General features: G+C 44.6%; 1 protein-coding gene across 6 annotated transcripts in view; it reads right to left on the bottom strand.

Annotated features, from left to right (window-relative positions):
• CCSER2 (coiled-coil serine rich protein 2) overlaps positions 1–15,573 on the bottom strand; it is a 209,585-nt gene that overhangs the window by 140,327 nt on the left and 53,685 nt on the right. For 2 of the 6 annotated variants that reach the window (XM_056530767.1, XM_056530766.1), the window contains exon 1: positions 6,663–6,922. The exons of 3 other annotated variants lie outside the window; for them this stretch is intronic. The gene's annotated coding sequence lies outside the window, so the exon portion shown is untranslated. Of the gene's footprint in view, positions 1–6,662; positions 6,923–15,573 lie in introns of those variants that run through there. One more of the 6 variants, XM_056530762.1, reaches the window with a different exon arrangement.

Raw genomic sequence — 15,573 nt, 5'->3', positions numbered from 1 at the left:
CCCAAACAGGGTGCCTCCAGCTGTTGTTGTTTTGCAACAGCTGGAGGCTGTTTTGGAAACACTGCCGTACGATATGTTTTTCATTTTTATTGGGGGGGGGGGGGGGGGGACAGTTTAAGGGGGTGTATATGTAGTGTTTTATCCTTTATTATGTGTTAGTGTAGTGTGGGGGGGGGGGGGGCAAACCTCCAGCTGTTTCAAAACTACTTTTGCAACAGCTGGAGGCAAACTGGTTGGAAAACCTTCAGTTAGGTTCTGTTACCTAATTCAGTATTTTCCAACCAGGGTGCCTCCAGCTGTTGCAAAACTACATCTCCCAGCATGTACTGATTGCCGAAGGGCATGCTGGGAGATGTAGTTATGCAACAGCTGGAGGTACGCAACTACAACTCTCAGCATGCCCAGACAGCCGTTTGCAGCCGGGCATGCTGGGAGTTGTAGTTTTGCAACATCTGGAGGACTACAGTTTGGAGACTACTTTAGATCAGATCCCTCCACAGCCTGCAGAATCCGCCACCGGGTAAGCAATGACAGTGAGAGAATTTGGTTGGAATAGAAGTGGGAGGCCATGTGCGTTTACAAAGCCCTCCCGTGGTGCCAGAACAGTGGACCCCCCACATGTGACCCCATTTTGGAAACTACACCCCTCACAGAATTTAATAAGGGGTGCAGTGAGCATTTACACCACACTGGCGTTTGACAGATCTTTGGAACATTGGGCTGTGCAAATGAAAAATATAGTTTTTTATTTTCACGGACCACTGTTCCAACAATCTGTCAGACACCTGCGGAGCGTAAATGCTCACTGTACCCCTTATTACATTCCGTGAGGGGTGTAGTTTGCAAAATGGGGTCACATGTGGAGGGTCCACTGTTCTGGCACTATGGGGGCTTTGTAAACACACATGGCCTTCAATTTCAGACACATTCTCTCTCCAAAAGCCCAATGGCGCTCCTTCTCTTTTGAGCATTGTAGTTTGCCCGCAGAGCACTTTACATCCATATATGGGGTATGTATGGGGCTACAAATTTTGGGGGGCTTTTTCCTATTCTTCCTTGTGAAAATGAAAAATGTAGGGTAACATCAGCATTTTAGTGAAAAATAAAATATTTTCTTCATTTTCACATGTCAAACACTTGTGGGGTGTTAAGGCTCACTTTACCCCTTGTTACATTCCGTGAGGGATAACTTTTCCAAAATGTGGTCACATCTGGGTATTTATTGTTTTGCGTTTATGTCAGAAGGGCTGTAAAAATCAGCCACCCCTGTACAAATCACCAATTTAGACTTCAAATGTACATGGCACGCTCTCACTCCTGAGCCTTGTTGTGCACCCGCAGAGCATTTTATGCCCACATATGGGGTAGTTCTGTACTCATGAGAAATTGAGTTAGAAATTTTGGGGGTCTTTTTCTCCTTTTATCTCTTGTGAAAATGAAAAGTATGGGGCGACACCAGCATGTTAGTGTAAAAATTATTACTGCCATGCTAGTGTAGACCCCAACTTACCTTTTCATAAGGGGTAAAAGGAGAAAAAGCCCCCAAAATTTGTAACGCAATTTCTCCCGAGTACGGAGATACCCCACATGTGGCCCTAAACTGTTACCTTGAAATAAGACAAGGCTCCAAAGCGAGAGAGAAAGAGAGGCCAAAATTGGGGATTTGAATCCGCCACAAAAATACCCTACGGCAGTGTTTCCCAAACAGGGTGTCTCCAGCTGTTGCAAAACTCCCAGCATGCCTGGACAGTCAGTCTGTCCGGCATTACTGGGAGTTGTTGTTTTTCAACAGCTGGAGGCTCCGTTTTGGAAACGGTGCCGTACAAGACTTTTTATTATTGGGGGGAGGGGGGATGTAGGGGCATATGTATATTTAGCTTTTTCATTTTTATTTTGTGTAGATGTAGTGTAGTGTTTTCAGGGTACATTCACACACGCTGGGAGGTTGAAATGCAGAGGAAAATTTTCCGCCGCATCTCAAACTTGCAGAAGAAAACTCGCTGTACCCTGTACATTCACATGGGAGGGGAACTTCAGCTGTTGCAAAACTACAACTCCCAGCATGCACTGACAGACCATACTATGGTGGGAGTTGTAGTTATTCAACAGCTGGAGGCACATTGGTTGCGAAACACAGAGTTTGTTACTTAACTCAGTGTTTTGCAACCAGTGTGCCTCCAGCTGTTGCAAAACTGGAACTCCCAGCATGTAGTCTCTCAGTGCATGCTGGGAGTAGTATTTTTGCAACAGCTGGAGGCACACTGGTTGCAAAACACTGAGTTAGGTAAGAAACATGGTTTTGCAACCAATGTGTATCCAGCTGTTGCAAAACTGCAACAATCAGCATGCACTGACCGTCGAAGGGCATGCTGAGAGTTGTAGTTTTGCAACAGCTGGAGGCACACTGCTACAACTCCCAGCATGCCCTTTGGTAGTCTGTGCATGTTGGGAATTGTAGTTATGCAACAGCTGGATGCACACTTTTTCATAGAAAAAATGTGCCTCCAGCTGTTGCATAACTACAACACCCAGCATGCACAGACTACCAAAGGGCATGCTGGGAGTTGTAGTTGGAACTCCAGCTGTTGCAAAACCAACTCCCAGCATGCCCTTTGGCGTTGCATGCTGAGAGTTGTTGCTAAGCAACAGCAGGAGGTTAACAGGCCTCACCTCCTGCTGTATCCTGCTGCCGGGACCGCCGCCGCTGCTGCCACCGATCCTGATGCTCCTGTTGCCGACACCGCACCAGAGGGGACACCACCAGACCAGGGAAAGGTAGGAGACCCCCGCCGCCCCCGATCGCTGCCATGATCGCCTTCCCGATCACCGCCCAGCAGGATCGTGATTGGTCGGTCGTTCCGACCGATCAATCACGTGGTTGTCAGGTGGCACCCGTGCCACTTCACTCCTCCTGAGTAAGGGTGAATGGGGCTGTCTCGGACAGCCCCATTCACCCTTTTTTTCTGGGTTGAGACCCGATTGACCCGGAATTCCTGCAGCGATCACCAACATGGGAGGGGTCACAGGACCCCCCAGGGGTTTGCACGGGGTGCCTGCTCATAGATCTCAGCAGTCACCCCGGTCCGGTCCCCATACGCCCTCACTTTGAAACGTGGGCGTATGGATACGCCCGGCATCCTTAATAAGGGTTTAAAGAGTACCTTTTCTGATCCTGTAACATTTTATAATCCTCCCAGTTCACTGCCCCCATCATGATAACATCCCAACACGCCCCCAAACCCCCCCCCCCCCCCGCCTTTATTTTTTAAAATAATTTTTTAGTTTTCTACCTTGATATTGCTCTGTATTTTCTGCTGTCTCAGTCATATTCACAGACTGGGAAGGGGTGTTACCCAGCAGGCGTGACATCTTCTGAAGCCATACAGGGGAGAACTTCCTCCCTCACTCTACTACACACAGCCCAGAGCAGTTAAGTGTGAGATGAGCTATGATTGGATAAGGCTGCGCCCCCCCAATCAGCATTTCCTGATTTTGGACTTCTGCCAGGCCAGCAGGAGTCCAAAGTCTGTGCAAGAGATGGGGGAAATGTGCTCTGGACAAGTAGGAAGACACCTGGTGACATTACATTGCATGGGGTGCCAATGGGTCCCCTAGACACCAGAGATTACCCACTTTAATGTTAAGATGCTGTCATCATTATTAATCACAGCACTTAATCATTTAAATCATTGACATCGGCTTGATCTACATCATTACTGGCAGATGTCTGCTGCCGATAGCAGTGGGCATCTGTGGGTAATGATGTGGACTGGACTTGCGGGCCCGCACCATAGTCCCCTCACCTAACCCATGACATACTAGTGCATCAAGGGTCAGGAAGGGATTAATACATGGTCTGGCCAAGTCTGCCAATGTAAAAGTTGTCCTGCGCAGGATCTCTCCGTTCTGCCTAAGTTCACATCTGCGTTGGATCTCCTGACTCTGTAACAGAAAAAAAACCGAGCTGGAAGGTCCGTTTCATAAAAGACACCAATGTCACTATCTGGTGTCAGTTTACTAGGAGAATTTCAGTGGAATAAACATTATCGATTATTGATGTTTTTCTCTGCTTATGTCCTGCTATTTTGACATTTTCTGTGAACAGAGCTCTGAACACAGAACCAACACAGTTGTAAATCAAGCCTAACAAAGAAGGTTCCCACTGGAAAAAGACTAGCTGTATGATGCAAAAACATGGCAATCTCAATGTCAAAAACAGTTAGGCTATGTTCACACAATGAAATATCCATACAGAATTCCGCAGCAGCAAGTCCCATTGTTTTCAATGTTTTCTGCACGGTCCAGAAAGAATAGACATGTTTAATCGCAAGGAAATGCACTGCCGTCTATGAGACAACGCATTTCTGCGCGGTCCTAGCGTCGACATGTTCTGCAGGCGCTCCACTGTCAGAGGAATGTCTACACAAACATTTTCCATGTGGACATTCAGCCATGTGAACATAGCTTTAGGGTTTTTGTTTTTTTTAATAGTCTGTCATTTCAGATTTACTCACTGCCTATTTGGTTGGTTTTTGAGATGCACCTCTCTACATTCACTTGATGGGATAGTTTGGGCCAAACTAAACACAATGTCATTGGCCCCTATTTATCAAAATGTGCGCAAGAAAAACAGGCGAGATTTTACCCACAACGACCAATCACAGATCAGCTTTAACAGTACCAGAGCTTGTTAAGATATGAAAGCTGAGCTGTGATTGGTCACTGTGGGTAAAATCCCGCCTGTTTTTCTCTCACACATTTTGATAAATCGGGGACAATAATTAGTCAGGACTTTGATGCAAAATCAAGAAAACCCGGGAAGAAGAGAGAAGATCAGGATCCAATACATCACATTGCTGCTGTGCCAATCACTGGCAGGAGACCCTACTGACACTGAGCTGGGACACACTGAACCCTGTCACCAGGAAGAGGATTGGACTGGGGACAGGAGAAAAGTAAAGGCTGGGCACCTTTATTTAGACTTTTTTTTTCTCTTAAATGCACCTTATGCAAAAGTAGAGCTGGGCGGTATGCCGGTTCATACCGAATACCGATTTTTTTTCCCCCCTCACAATATGAATTTTGCCCATACCGCAATACCGGTTGGGCCCCTCCCCCCCCCCTCGAATGAGTGAATTATACGCTGCAGCGCGCTGTCCCCAAATCAGGGAACTAATCATATTTGACCCATAGGCGCTATTCTGCTTCCTCACCCCCACCCCCCCCACCCGAATTATCAGCGCAGATAATCTGCTCCCACATCATGTCACCCGCGTGTGCTCCTCTGCTCATCCTCATACGATTTGCGGGCCAATGGCGCTAGAAATCTGTACTACAAATAACGCTGCAAAAATAAACAAAACAAACTTTAACTTACCTTCCGACATGGTCCCTCCTCATGGTCCCTCCGCTGCGGTACTGAGGATGGAAACGTCACAGAGCCGTTAGCCTATCACCTGCTGCAGCGATGTCCCGCCCCGGCCGATCATAGGCTGAGCCCACTGTCATGTAAGGAGCATACATGACAGTGCGCTCAGCCTATCACCGGCTGCAGCGATGTCCCGCCCCGGCCGATGATAGGCTGAGCCCACTGTCATGTAAGGAGCATACATGACAGTGCGCTCAGCCTATCACCGGCTGCAGCGATGTCCCGCCCTGGACAATGATAGGCTGGCTCTGTGACTTTCGCGTCACAAGGTAACTGCAAGAGGACCACAGCACAGGACAGTGAAGACGGTACCAGGGAAATGGGGGAACGTAGGCAGGTTAAAGTTTATTTTGTTTATTTTTGCAGCCCAGGAAACGTTATTTATAGTACAGACGAGGAGCAGAGGTGTGCACGCGGGTGACATGATGTGGGGACAGATGTGGGGACAGCGCATCTGATAATTAATTGTGAGGGGGATGAATACCGTTAAATACTGTTAAACCGCCATCACTTAAAAAAAATACCGTGATACACGTTTTTGCGCATACCGCCAAGCCCTATGCCAAAGTACCCCTTAGTCATAGTCAAGTTTTGGTCAGTTGTGGTGGCGTTACTATAGTTAGGGGGGGACCACCACCAAGTGGAAAGTCATCATCCAGCGATGGGACCACCAGAGCTAATGTCTTACTCAGCACAACGTGTGTAGGAAGATTGTGTAATTGCCGGTAAGAAAGCAGAGACCTCTAAGGGAGCATTTCAATCCCGATCTCCAAGTTCTTCCACATGTTTTCAGTACAGTACACAGCCCATGTGGACAATCAGATAAACTCCCACACGTCTAGCTATCATGCCAGCCCTGTGACAACTCTATTCATGCCACTAATCAGTCAGGGTCTAAGCCAGTGTTTCCCAACCAGGGTGCCTCCAGCTGCTGCAAAACTGCCTTTGGCTGTCTGGACATGATGGGAGTTGTAGTTTTGCAACAGCTGGAGGCACCCTGGTTGGGAAACATTGGTCTAAGCTCATACTGGATCTCTGGAGTTTACTTTACAGACTACAACTGCCAGCAAGTCCACATATCTGAGTGAATTCAATCATCTCACATCAATACATGGAATACATCTGATGGGTGAGTAAAACTACAACTCCCAGCATGCCTAAAGCTATATACCATGGCAGCAGAGACCCAGATGTTTACTTTTCGGCGGAACCACTTGCAGGAAAGCCTCCTCACCTGTAAGTCCATGTCGCGGCGTCAGTCGGGACTGGTGACAGGAGGGCAGAGGTCGCCTATCTCCGGGCCGCTCTCCTTCCCTGATTTAAAGCTCTGCTGCTCATTGCCAGCCGGCTCCTCCAGCTCCTCCTGCCTCCCTCACCACTCCTCCATCTCCCCGGCCGGAAGTGGCGTGTGTGCGGCCGCCGCCTGTCCTTACAAGTGACGCCATCACACATAGCGTCAGCGCGAAACAGCGCTGCTAGGGTTAATAGCGGCTGGTCACTGTAGCGACATCTAATGTTGGAGGGGCGGAAGTGCAGGGCTGCAGCTGTGTCATCTGGGCTGTCACATGTGTCTGGTGATCGGTCCACAAGTAACTGATTTATCATAGGAACTAATGGGCAAAGTATCTGAAGACACAAGGCTTATATCGGACTATAGCAGGGTTTTCCAACCAGTGTGTCTCCAGCTGTTGAAAAACTACAACTCCCAGCATGCCCGGACAACCAAAGGCTGTCCGGGCATGCTGAGAGTTGTAGTTTTGCAACAGCTGGAGACACACTGGTTGGAAAACATAATGCATTAACCCTTTCAGAACCGGGCCATTATATATATATATATTTTTTTTGTCTAATAGACATAATTCTTCTAGTTTTCCATCTAAAGACCCATATGAGAGCTTGTTATTTGCATCACCATAAGTGCTTTGTAATGACATCACTAATTTTACCTCCAAATTTACAGTGAAGCAAACAAAAAAAATATTTGTGGGGCAAAAACAAAAACACCATTTTGCAACTTTTGGGGGCTTCCGTTTCTACCCAGTGCACCTTTCGTTAACAACGACACCTTATCTTTATTCTGTAGGTCCATACAATTAAAATGATACCCTACTTATATATTTTTGGTATTTTACAACTTTTAGAAAATTATAACTTTCTGTACAAAAATTAGTATGCTTAAAGGGGTACTCCGGCGCTTACACATCTTATCCCCTATCCAAAGGATAGGAGATTAGATGCTTGACTGCGGGGGTCCCGCCGCTGGAGACCCCCGTGATCTTGCATGCAGCACCCCAGTTAAAATCAGTCCCCGGAGCATGTTTGCTAAAGGTCTGATTACTGGCGATCACGGGGGCCGGAGCATTGTGACGTCACGGCTCCGCCCCCGAGTGACATCACGCTCCGCTCGCTCAATGCAAGCCTATGGGAGGGGGCGTGACATGTGCTGCGTGCAAGATCACGGGGGTCCCCAGCGATCAGGCATCTTATCCCCTATGTCTAAGCGTCTTATCCCCTAGATGTCTAAGCGCCAGAGTACCCCTTTAACCCCTTCAGGACCAAGCCCATTTTGGCCTTAAGGACCAGAGCGTTTTTTGCACATCTGACCACTGTCACTTTAAACATTAATAACTCTGGAATGCTTTTATCTATCATTCTGATTCCAAGATTGTTTTTTCGTGACATATTCTACTTTAACATAGTGGTAAATTTTTGTCGATACTTGCATCCTTTCTTGGTGAAAAATCAGTTAATTTGATGAAAAATTTGAGAATTTTTCATTTTTCTAACTTTGAAGCTTTCTGCTTGTAAGGAAAATGTATATTACAAATAAAAAAAATTTTTGGTTCACATATACAATATGTCTACTTTATGATTGCATCATAAAATTGACAAGTTTTTACTTTTGGAAGACACCAGAGGGCTTCAAAGTTCAGCAGCAATTTTCCAATTATTCACAAAATTTTCAAACTCAGTATTTTTCAGGGACCAGTTCAGTTTTGAAGTGGATTTGAAGGGTCTTCATCTTAGAAATACCCCATAAATGACCCCATTATAAAAACTACACCCCCCCCCCCCCCCCCCCCCCCAAAGTATTCAAAATGACATTCGGTAAGTGTTTTAACCCTTTAGGTGTTTCACAGGAATAGCAGCAAAGTGAAGGAGAAAATTCAAAATCTTCATTTTTTACACTCGCATGTTCTTGTAGACCCAATTTTTGAATTTTTGCAAGGGGTAAAAAGGGGAAAATGTTTACTTGTATTTGTAGCCCAATTTCTCTCGAGTAAGCACATAACTCATATGTCTATGTAAAGTGTTCGGCGGGCGCAGTAGAGGGCTCAGAAGCGAAGGAGCGACAAGGGGATTTTGGAGAACAGCAAAAACCCCACATGGCATACCATTTTGGAAACTAGACCCCTCTGGTAATGTAACATGGGATAAAGTGAGCCTTATTACCCCACAGGTGTAACAAAAAATTTTTTTTTTACCTAAAATGCTTGTTTTCCCTAAAATTTTACATTTTTAAAAAGGGTAATAGCAGAAAATACCCTCCAAAATTTGAAGCCCAATTTCTCCCGATTCAGAAAACACCCCATATGGGGGTGAAAAGTGCTCTGCTGGCGCACTACAGGTCTCAGAAGAGAAGGAGTCACATTTGGCTTTTTGGAAGCAAATTTTGCTCGGGGGGCATGCCGCATTTAGGAAGCCCCTATGGTGCCAGGACAGCAAAAAAAAATATCCCACATGGCATACTATTTTGGAAACTAGACCCCTCGGAGAACGTAACAAGGGGTTAAGTGAACCTTTATACCCCACAGGTGTTTCACAACTTTTGCATATGTAAAAATTTTTTATATTTTTGTTACCTAAAATGCTTGTTTTCCCAAAAATTTTACATTTTTAAAAAGGGTAAAACCAGAAAATTTGTACGGCAATTTCTCCCGAGTACGGCGATACCCCATATGTGACCCTAAACTGTTACCTTGAAATACGACAGGGCTCCAAATTTGTCGCAGCTCAAACTTGCAGCCGGATACTTACTGGAAACCTCTGCCCATGTGTGTGTACCCTGTACGTTCATATTGGGGAGGGGAGAACATCCAACTGTTGCAAAACTACAACTCCCAGCATGCGCTGCCAGACTGTACATGCTGAGAGTTTTAGTTTTGCAATAGCTGTAGGCACACTGGTTATGTATCACTGAGTTTGTGATCTAACTCAGTGTTTCACAACCATTGTGCCTTCAGCTGTTGCAAAACTACAACTCTCAGCAGTCACCGACAGCCAATGGGCATGCTGGGAGTTGTAGTTATGCAACCAGCAGATGCACCACTACAACTCCCAGCATGCACTTTAGCTGTTTGTGCAAGCTGGGAGTTGTAGTTATACAACAGCTAAAGGTACACTTTTCCATAGAAAAAATGTGCCTTAAGCTGTTGCAAAACTATAAGTCCCAGCATGCCCATAAGGGAATGCTGGGAGTTGTGGTTGTTTGCCTCCTGCTGTTGCATAACTACAGCTCCAAGCATGCCCTTTTTACATGCTGGGAGCTGTTGCTAAGCAACATTTTTTGCGCCGTGATCTGTAGTTTTAATTTTTATGGCACCTTTTCATCATGTTTAATTAATTTTTTTTCCAGAATTTTTCTAGAAAGTGACCAAAAATTAGCATTTCTGGACTTTGGAGTTTTTTATTTATTTATTTATTTTTTACGCTTGCGCCTTTGACCGTGCGGTTTAATTAACATTATACATTAATAGTTCGGACATTTACGCACACACGGCGATACCACACATGTTTAGGTTTATTTTATTTTATTATTTATTTGAAAAGTGGGAAAAGGGGGTGATTTATACTTTTATTAGGGAAGGATTTAAAGGGTACCTCTCATCAAAAAAACTTTTGATATATTATAGATTAATGTATGCAGAATAACTTTACAATTGCATGTTATTAAAAAATATGCTTCTTTCTATTTAAATTTCCACTTTGAAGAAATGACCACTAGGGGTCTCCCTACCAGTCCTGGCAGCAAGCATTTCAGACTCATGCCGGAGTCCTAAACACTACGAGCTGCCAGTCTGCTTTGTTCACAAAGGAGAACACTCAGCTGCCAGCCTGCTTTGTTCACAGCCTGTTTGGCTGTGAACAAAGCAGGCTGGCAGCTCTGCGTGTTTAGGACTCCAGCATGAGTCAGAAATGCTTGCTGACAGGACTGATCAGGAAAAATACAATAGAAAGAAGCATATTTCCCATTAACATGCTATTGGAAAGTTATTCAACAACAATTAATCTAAAATATATCAAAAGTTTATTTGATGAGAGGTACCCTTTAACCCCTTAAGGACGCAGGACGTAAATGTACATCCTGGTGAGGTGGTACTTAACGCACCAGGACGTACATTTACGTCCTGTGCATAACCGCGGGCATCGGAGCGATGCCCGTGTCATGCGCGGCTGATCCCGGCTGCTGATCGCGGGCGTCCGCCATTAACCCCTCAGGTGCCGGGATCAATACAGATCCCAGCATCTGCGGCAGTGCGCGATTTGAATGAATGATCGGATCGCCCGCAGCGCTGCTGCGGGGATCCGATCATTCATAACGCCGCACGGAGGTCCCCTCTCCTTCCTCCGTCCGGCTCCCGGCGTCTCCTGCTCTGGTCTGTGATCGAGCAGACCAGAGCAGAAGATGACCGATAGAACAGATCAGTATTAGCAATCATGGTATTGCTATGAATAGTCCCCTATGGGAACTATTCAAGTGTAAAAAAAAAATGTAAAAGTAAAAGTAAAAAAAATGTGAAAAATCCCCTCCCCCAATAAAAAAGTAAAACGTCCGTTTTTTCGTATTTTACCCCCAAAAAGCGTAAAAAAACATTTTTTATGGACATATTTGGTATCGCCGCGTGCGTAAATGTCCGAACTATTAAAATAAAATGTTAATGATCCTATATGGTGAACGGCGTGAACGAAAAAAAAAAAAAAGTCCAAAATTCCTACTTTTTTAATACATTTTATTTTAAAAAAAAATTATAAAAAATTTATTAAAAGTTTTTTATATGCAAATGTGGTATAAAAAAAAAGTACAGATCATGGTGCAAAAAATGAGCCTCCATACCGCCGCTTATACGGAAAAAAAAAAAGTTAGAGGTCATCAAAATAAAGGGATTATAAACGTACTAATTTGGTTAAAAAGTTTGTGATTTTTTTTAAGCACAACAATAATATAAAAGTATGTAATAATGGGTATCATTTTAATCGTATTGACCCTAAGAATAAAGAACACACGTCATTTTTACCATAAATTGTACGGCGTGAAAACAAAACCTTCCAAAATGAGCAAAATTGCGTTTTTCGTTTTAATTTCCCCACAAAAATAGTGTTTTTTGGTTGCGCCATACATTTTATGATATAATGAGTGATGTCATTACAAAGGACAACTGGTCGCGCAAAAAACAAGCCCTCATACTAGTCTGTGGATGAAAATATAAAAGAGTTATGATTTTTAGAAGGCGAGGAGGAAAAAATGAAAACGTAAAAATTTAATTGTCTGAGTCCTTAAGGCCAAAATGGGCTGAGTCCTTCATATTTATAACTTTTTTTTAAATTATTATTATTATTTTTACACTTTTTTTTTTTTTTTGTCCTTATAGGGGACTTTAACATGCAATCTTCAAATCACATACACTGATCAATGCTTCTCCATAGCTGAATGCAAGGCTGGAGCACCTATTGGATGGCAGGGAGGAAGGTAAGAGATCCCGCCGCCCTCTCAGCTGATCAGAATGCCGTTTTGCCACGGCAGTCACCATCAGCCCACTGAACTAGACGGGAATGGTATTTACCGCTTTTAGATGCCGCGTTTAACTTTGCAGCGCCTAAAGGGTTAATGCCGGACATCAGCCCGATCGGTGATGTCCAGCATTAGCCGTGGGTCCTGATTGCTGAGCATGCGTCATACAGCGGGAGCCCGCAGTGGATGTATATACAGTCATGGTCGTAAATGTCGGCACCCCTGAAATTTTTCAAGAAAATGAAGTATTTCTCACAGTAAAGGATTGCAGTAACACATGTTTTGCTATACACATGTTTATTCCCTTTGTGTGTATTGGAACTAAAGCAAAAAAGGGAGGAAAAAAAGCAAATTGGACATAATGTCACACCAAACTCCAAAAATGGTCTGGACCAAATTATTGGCACCCTTTCAAAATTGTGGATAAATCAGATTGTTTCAAGCATGTGATGCTCCTTTAACCTCACCTGGTGCAAGTAACAGGTGTGGGAAATATAAAAGTCACACCTGAAAGCAGATAAAAAGGAGAGAAGTTCACTTAGTCTTTGCATTGTGTGTCTGTGTTTGCCACACTAAGCATGGACAACAGAAAGAGGAGAAGAAGACTGTCTGAGGACTTGAGAACCAAAATTGTGGAACAATATCAACAATCTCAAGTTTACAAGTCCATCTCCAGAGATCTAGATTTGCCTTTGTCCACAGTGCGCAATATTAACAAGAAGATTTTAACCCATGGCACTGTAGCTAATCTCCCTGGGCGTGGACGGAAGAGAAAAATTTATGAAATGTGTCAACGCAGGATAGTCCGGATGGAGGATAAGCAGCCCCAAACAAGTTCCAAAGATATTCAAGCTGTCCTGCAGGCTCAGGAAGCATCAGTGTCAGCACGAACTATCAGTCAACATTTAAATTAAATTAAACGCTATGGCAGGAGACCCAGGAGGACCCCACTGCTGACAGACATAAAAAAGCAAGACTACATTTTGCCAAAATGAACTTGAGTAAGGAAAAATACTTCTGGGAAAACGTCTTGTGGACAGATGAGACCAAGATATAGCTTTTTGGTAAAGCACATCATTCTACTGTTTACTGAAAATGGAATGAGGCCTACAAAGAAAAGAACACAGTACCTACAGTGAAATATGGTGGAGGTTCATATGCTGTTTTGGGGTTGTTTTGCTGCCCCTGGTACTGGGTGCCTTGAATGTGTGCAAGGCATCATGAAATCTGAGGATTACGAACAGATTTTTGGTCGCACTGTACAGCCCAGTGTCAGAAAGCTGGGCTTGTGTCCGATATCTTGGGTCTTCCAGCAGGACAATGACCCCAAACATATGCCAAAAAGCCCCCAGAAATGGATGGCAACAATGTGCTGGAGAGTTCTGAAGTGGCCAGCAAGGATTCCAGATCTAAATCCCATTTAACACCTGTGGAGAGATTTTAAAGGGGTATTCCGGGCAAAAACATCTTATCCCCTATCGAAAGGATAGAGGATAAGATGTCTGATTGCGGAGGGCCCGCCGCTGGGACCCCCCGCGATCTCACTGCAGCAGCCCGCATTCCCCGGGCTTCTAAGACGGGGACGAAACGTCACGCCATGCCCCCTCCATTCATATCTATAGGAGGAGGCATTGCGACCGTTATACCCCCCTCCCATAGAAATGAATGGAGGGGGCGTGGCATGACATCACGTCACCATCTCGGAAGCCCGGCGGTTTCCGAAACTTCAGACGCAGCTACTCATAGAATGCGGGCTGCTGCAGGGAGATCGCGGGGGGTCCCATCGGCTGGCCCCTGCGATCAGACATCTTATCCCCTATCCTTTCGATAGGGGATAAGAAGTTTTTGCCCGGAATACCCCTTTAAAATTGCTGTTGGGAAAATGTTCCCTTCCAATAAGAGACCTGGAAAGAGTGGTCCAACATTCCGGCTGAGAGGTGTAAGATGGTTATAGGAAGCGACTGATTTCAGTTATTTTTTCCAATGGATGTGCAACCAAATATTAAGTTAAGGGTGCCAATAATTTTGGCCAGTCCATTTTTGGAGTTTGGTGTGACATTATGTCCAATTAGCTTTTTTTCCTCAATTTTTTGGTTTAGTTCCAATACACACAAAGGGAATAAACATGTGTATAGCAAAACATTTGTTACTGCAATCCTTTTTTGTGAGAAATACTTCATTTTTTTTTTTAAGATTTCAGGGGTGCCAACATTTACGGCCATGACTGTAAGTAAGGACTTGCTTTATCTATATTAGTTATCTACTTATTTTTCTTTAATCTTCACTTTTTTCCTATTTTAGGATGACATTTTGGGGGCTTTAGAACCAATTACCAGGTTTCCATAGAGTTATGGTCTCAACTAGAGATGAGCGAACTTACAGTAAATTCGATTAGTCACGAACTTCTCGGCTCGGCAGTTGATGGCATATCCTGCATGAATTAGTTCAGCTTTCAGGTGCTCCGGTGAGCTGGAAAAGGTGAATACATTCCTAGGAAAGAGTCTCCTAGGAATGTATCCACCTTTTCCAGCCCACGGGAGCACCCGACAGCTGAACTCATTTATGCAGGATAAGTCATCAACTGCCGAGCCGAGAAGTTTGTGACAAATCAAATTTACTGTAAGTTCGCTCATCTCTAGTCTCAACATACAATGGTTTCAACATACAATGGTCGTCCTGGAACCAATTAATATTGTAACTTGAGGGAGCACTGTACCACCCACCAGTTTGCTGCCATGATCAAAATGCTGGTTTAAAGGGTTTATGTTTAGAGGGACATCCCCTTTCAGGATGTGGACATCACAGCACATATTTGGTATTGCTGGAGGAAATTTTGGTCAAACACTTCTCCTACAGCACGGGATATGAAGCATTACTTGGCAGTCATTCCAATGAAAAGCTGTGCATATTATACATTTACATCTCATGTCTGCCACAGTAGCTCTGGTTCAGAAAGAAGGGACCACCCTATAATATGAGGACAACCCCTGTCTGTATGCCATGAGACAAGCCCCTTAAAGGGGTACTCCGCCCCTAGACATGTTATCCCCTATACAAAGGATCACAGGGGTCCGGCAGCTGGGAGCTCCACAATCTCTGGGCCGGCGCTGTCGTCATGCCCCCTTCCAAAGACATGAATGGAGAGGCGAGGCGTGACATCACGAAAGCCCCAGGCTTCCGTGTCTGTAACGCTACAGCACTGACCTGGAGATCGAGGGGGGGGGGGGTCAAAGATCAGAGATGTTATCCACTTTAAGGCTAGAGTAACTTTGTGGGTATAGACTCTCTTTAGGTAATGTTACATTAATGTTCTTAGCCATTTGAGGTTGAAATTCACATGAAATGATCTGGAACT

Source organism: Hyla sarda, chromosome 7, assembly GCF_029499605.1.
Source record: "Hyla sarda isolate aHylSar1 chromosome 7, aHylSar1.hap1, whole genome shotgun sequence".
NCBI lineage: Eukaryota > Metazoa > Chordata > Amphibia > Anura > Hylidae > Hyla > Hyla sarda.
This window is presented reverse-complemented; position numbering and strand designations above follow the sequence as displayed.